The following is a 6,049-nucleotide window of genomic DNA, read 5'->3' as shown; positions in this document are numbered from 1 at the left end:
GATTACTGTCAGTTTAGGGCTGATGTTGCTCCAAGGCACACAGGACAAACTTTTTGTCTTTGTTGTTGTTTCTGCATTTGCCTTTTGGCTGAAATGTTGACTGGACAAGCAGCGGCATATTGAAATCGCAAATTATATTCATGTTTTTGAGTATCAACATTAAATCCGCTTTTCTACACAATCCCCCAAAGGCAGCCCTTTTGAACAGGTGCAAGTATTAAATTTTTAAGCGGATTTTGGCATTAGTTAATGGCTGAGCTGAAAAACGCTGTTAAAGTAAACTTTAATTGGATTTTTAGCGAGGTCGAAATGCTGTTATGCTGTTATTGGAATGCAGGTCGATAGCTTTTAACTTGAACTCCCAAGCAGGTTGGAGTCGAGCGTTCCAGCTTCGATTTGCACTCAAAGTGCTGCTCACGTCGAGTGTCCTTAAATATTTGGTCACGCGCCTCAGCGAAATGGAAATACCAGAGCCGAAGTCGAAGCTGAAGTCGAAGTCGTGGTCGTAGTCGAGAAGGGCGACAAGTGGCACGTTGGCATGCAGGTAAGTCGGGGGAATGTGGGATGGAAGGGGGACTGCTGTCAAAATGCTGTGAAAGCAATTTACAGTTATTAAAGCTTTTAGTGCGATCAAAAGCGACCTCGTTTGCCCTTGTCTTGGGCATTAAATTTAATATCGTAATTGAGTAATTTCTTCTCCTACACAAACTGGCTGGCAACTATGTTATGTCAGGTACGACCAGGGGATGACGACTCACACTGTCTGCTGAAAAGCATTGACTAATTGATTGCCATTTGACGAGTGGCATTTATCCTCATAACTTAGTTTTGCGCGTTTAATTGAAATCACAGACAGGCAACAATGCCATTGGGCCTAGCAAAGTGAAAGCGAAGAGTTGAGGGGTGCTGGCTGGTGGGTGGTGGGAGGTGGGAGGAGGTCCCTTAAAGCCCAAAAGCGTGTGAGATTAATTGGAGTGAAAGGCAGGCACAAGGACATGGACATGGACACCGACACCGACACCGACACGGATACGCACTTGAAGCATGTTGAGTGCTGCCGCTGGCATTGTCAGACCTCAAGTGGAAAATCCAGTGTTATTAATGGATGCGACAGTACACCACCCAGGGCCAGGACCAGAGCCAGAGCTAGAGTCATGAAAGGCGTATATTTATAGCGAGTGCACTGAAAACAAGACCAGCTTCTAGAATCAAGAACATTCATTTTAAATACTTTGTTCTTAAAGTAAGGCCTTTTAAAGACCGTATTTATAATACTAAGAATATTAATCTCAAAAATCTAAGTTCTTAATACAAGAATAAAAATCTTTAATTGTACAGAATAAACTGTATATAAATTCAAATTAAAGCAATGATGAAAAATTATAAACTTAAAAATCATTTATAATTTTTTTATTTTTTGACTTAAATTTTAAGAACCTTTATTCTTAAATTATATGAACTTGGTGTTATTCTAAATTTTCTTAAAAACAAAATTTTATTTCTTAATTTAAGAATTGTATGTTCTTGACGCATTTTAAAAACCAAAGTTCTTAGTTTTCAGACCAAAATTTTGATTTTATTACATTTTTTTTTTAAGTGTAGCATAGTCTGTTGGACGTCAATCGTTTTGAGTTTCCGTATAACAATCGCATTGCCAACATAAATATTACTTAATTTCTCAGTATCTCGAAATCTTTACCCTCTGTCTCTTCTGCTTTCTCTCTTTATACAACTTGCGATTAATAACAATTAAATGCCAGTTGTTTTTTCTTTTCTATTTTGGCTAATTGCTGTCATTGAAGCCAGTTTGTGTGGCTTTAAAGCATCAGTGGCAATAGCTAACCGCACTAAACAATGCCAAGGACACAGCATACAGGACACAGGACAAACTCACATAATGGAAATATACTCGTACCAGCAGACAAGTGTGCTTAAGACCATCAGATAAGGACAATGAAGATTTCTCTCTCACTTTGTATAAAGCTGTCTCTCTCTCTCTCTCTCTCTCACTCCCTCTACTCTGTGTCTGTTAGGCCGTCTTTGTTTTTATTGAAAATGAACTGGGGCGTCTCATAGGAAAAGCAATTGCCAAGGGAAGTCACAGAAATTGCGTGGCTTGGGTGGATTGTGAATATTATATAAATCGTTGGCCAAATTAAAAGTGACATGCCATTACTTAGATATAGATATGAACCAAAACCAAGACACAGAATGGCCAAGTTAAATAAGGGCACGGCTTTTGGTCAATGGCATGCAAATGAAACTGGCCCAAATAACAACATCAAAATAAAGCATTCTTTAAATGCCTCCGTCAACTAAATGAAGCCCAAAAAAGAAGGTTCTTGTCATAGCAAATTTTGCTCAATGTGGCTTTTATTATTTTATTTTAGATAAATTCAAGAATGATTAACTTTATGCAGCTTAAATTAAGCAACACAGTTGGCTTTAAAACATGTTAAGCTCGCGAATCATAAGAAATTCAGGCTTCTCAGCAAATTTTGTAGATTTCTTATTGGATTTGTGTGGATTTTATGTATGAAATATTATCCAAAAAATTAAGATATGAGTTTCTGAAAGAAAATTATTTTACCACTCTTAAATTTAAAAGGTTTTTATATTATTTTGTGCCTAAAACAAATTCACTTTTGCTGAAATCAAACTGAAATTCATATAATGTTTTTAAATTTGTTTAATTCCAGCTAACGCATGTTTATATTAAGTTTTTTAGAACCTTTTTGAATATGCCTAGATGGCAGATTAGGGGCCAAAGGTTCCCCATCTGTTCCCCTCCTCTGCCGCTGTCCATCAATGCCAGCTGTGCGTCCGTCTGACCTCTTGACATGGCTATGGCATCGGAAATTTCAGCACTGTCATTTTTTTTTTATTTTTTACTTGCCGTAAACTCAAGTGGAATGAAATGCCTATAAGGCAGACTTTAATTTACTTGACGTTTTTCATTGGCATTACCGTTAACTGAGAATGCGTGGAAATCGTGCGAGCATTTTCCACTTTGATGTCATTTTATTGAACTTTATTGAAGCATAAAAAAATGCTTAAATACAATTTGTTCTGTTTGCTTCTCAGGGGACTCTGTCAGAAGGATCAGTCGTGATTGCAGGTGATGCTTAGCCAAGGCAAATGCATTTGTTTATTTCTATAGTACTCCTCCTTTTATCCGCGCACAATCCAAACCATCGTACACCTCAATGAATATGGATTTTTAGGGCTTTTCGAATATGTATTCCAATGGCGCATGAGGTGTGTTTCCGCGATGCTGTTGCTGTGGTTCCTCTGGGCAGAAACGCAAAAAAGAAACAGGACATTTTATTGGATTTGTTTTGATGGCGGCTGTCGGCAATCAGCCTGACTGCTGTTGATGGATTAGCGTCCATAAGCCAAACAGCTAACCCAACACCCATCTCGCCATTAACCATTCAGGGTCTGTTCAATGCATCATCAAATGGACGCAACGCTTGACAGGCACGAGGATGGCTCGGCTAAACTGGAGTTTGTAAACCAGGCAACTGACATGCCTCAGTCTCACTCTGAGTCCCTGTCCCAAGTCCCAAAAGGCATTATATTACCATGTTTTTTTGATGCTAACAAAACATGCCATTAGGCAGTTTACCAATTGGGAAATCCCTTGATTTTCTCTCTTCTTATTGATGTGTTCAACAAGTTATAATTTCTCTCGGAACTGAAACGCTTAAAGTCTTACGATAAGCTTATGAGTCCTGCAGTTTTGTACAGAGACTGTAAGCATTATCAGAAAGCGAGATCAACCGAAAATCTAACAAAACTCCATACATTTTAGGGATTTGGTTTAATTAGTAATTTTTACTGCAACAATTAAAGTAATACGAAGATAATTTATAAGTAGAATCGTTATTAAATTTGTTGGAAAATTATATAATTTATTTAAAGAGAGAGAGTTTTCTGTAATAAAAGAATTTAAATTACAAATATTTTCTATTTCATTGTTTAAAAAAATTATTACATTTGGCTTCGTTTTCTGTGGCACCCCTGTATAAGTTTTATTATAAAAAGTATAATATAATGTCTACTTTTAATTTTTATTGATTTACTTACAGTATAATAATTTATTTTGAAACATAATTTTTTCGAAAAATGATTATTCCTATAGTTTTATTTTTTCCTACAAAATAATGATTGATGTTGCTCAATAAAAAAAAAATTAAGTTGTAGTACTGACTTAACATACAATTTTATTAACTAAACAATTGATTATACGCACCTATACTCACTGAGTAAAAATATATATGAATTTGGAAAAGTCATTTTCGAATTAATAACACGATGAATTTAGCAATTAAATTTAAACAAATAGAAATCAGTCAGAATGAAAATTACAGCAGCTTTAAGTCAGGTGCTCTGCTGCAATTGCATTCACTAACTAGGTAGTTGATAATGCTGTTGGGTAACTGTAACTTTTGGCAGCAAATTTTGCCACATTGTCCGCAGGCACTCAACCAGTAACCCCCTCAAGGGCTCCAACCAACTGCTGGTACTGGAATTTTCTAGCCAAGCGGATTAAGTTTCAGTTTTGAGAGCTGCACGCATTTTGACACTCCAGCTAAGTAGAGAGAAGTGGAATGAAAAATATAATTTTATTTAGTAAGAAATTTAAAAGCACAACATAAATCGAAGCTGAACTGCCACAATATATATAAATAGAATTTTTATGGGCATTTAAAGCAACTGAAAGAAAGTTTATCAGGTCTATGGATGAAGCAACTGTTTTCTTTATCAGGCTTTTTTTCTAGCATAAAAGTTTAGATATACGAGCATCTAAAATGCTGTTTTGTTACCCATTTAATAAAAATATGAAACCTCTCTGACACTTTTGGCCATAAGAACTCTGGACGAGTTGCCAGTTGTTGATTTATGCTTATAACAATTACGCATACGCACTGTGTACAGGCTTTGAAGTGGAACAAATTCTGATTGAAAACTAGACTGGATGCTGATGTCTGATATTTGGTGAATTAATTAATTTATGCAACAGCAGCACCAAAGTGCGTACAGATACACAAACACTAACACACACACACACATACAGAGTCGGTTGCAAATAGAGGAAGAGTCAGGGATTCAACTATAACTATTGACAAAGCCGAGGAAAAATAAAAATGTTATATTTGCGATATTAAAGACTTAATAACTTAAACAATTTCGAGAAATTAAATTAATTAAATTTCTTGTTTGCTATGTCATGCTGGAAAATACCATGGTTACTTTAATTTTATTATGAAAATACATTTTTTGCATTTAATTTAATTTGTTGACTCATAATTTATGTAAAATAAATACAGATTGAAAGTTGAAAAGCAAATAAAACTAAAGCAATGAATTGTATTTATTTTGGGAAATTGACTTAAGCCTGTTATATAAATTCGCAGCAGCTTATAAACTATTATATTTTGAAACTGATGGTACTGTTGTAGGCGTATTTATGGCAGCTACTGTGTAATAGTTAGAGAGAGTGAGTCAAGCTAAGAGAGTGAGAGATAGAGCTAAAATTAGAGAGGGATACGATGTGTTAATGCTCAAGCACAACTCATTCTTAAAGCTCTTATTATTGTTGTTGCTCCCTAATCGTGTTTAATTTGCTGCTGACGAACGAAGACACCTGTGTTGGAAGGAGCTTTTCTCTTGGGAGTTGGGGTGCGATTGCCAAAAGTTCGTTGGCATCTGTTGGCATGTGGCATGCAACATGCGGGAAAGGAAATGGAAGCATTGAACGGAGTAACTTACGCATTTCAAGTTGTCTTAATGAAGGATTTTATGAAAATGCTTATGCTTTAAATTATTTTCACAATTACTATCCTAATAATGATTATGTTTTAAATTCTGTGGCTTTAATGATGTGGTCTGCGCTGTTTTGCGTACTCTCAGTTACAGCTCATAAATCTTCGTACCTAATTTGCGACAATGGCACAAAAGAGCATTAAATCCTTGTTTGTAAGACTTACATGTGTACGTATCCTTATGTGGTGTGCATGTGTGTGCTGTGTGACAGGACTAAACA

This window comes from Drosophila innubila, assembly GCF_004354385.1.
Source record: "Drosophila innubila isolate TH190305 chromosome 2R unlocalized genomic scaffold, UK_Dinn_1.0 1_C_2R, whole genome shotgun sequence".
Classification (NCBI taxonomy): Eukaryota; Metazoa; Arthropoda; class Insecta; order Diptera; family Drosophilidae; genus Drosophila; species Drosophila innubila.
The sequence above is the reverse complement of the archived record's forward strand: the minus strand, read 5'-3'. Positions refer to the sequence as shown.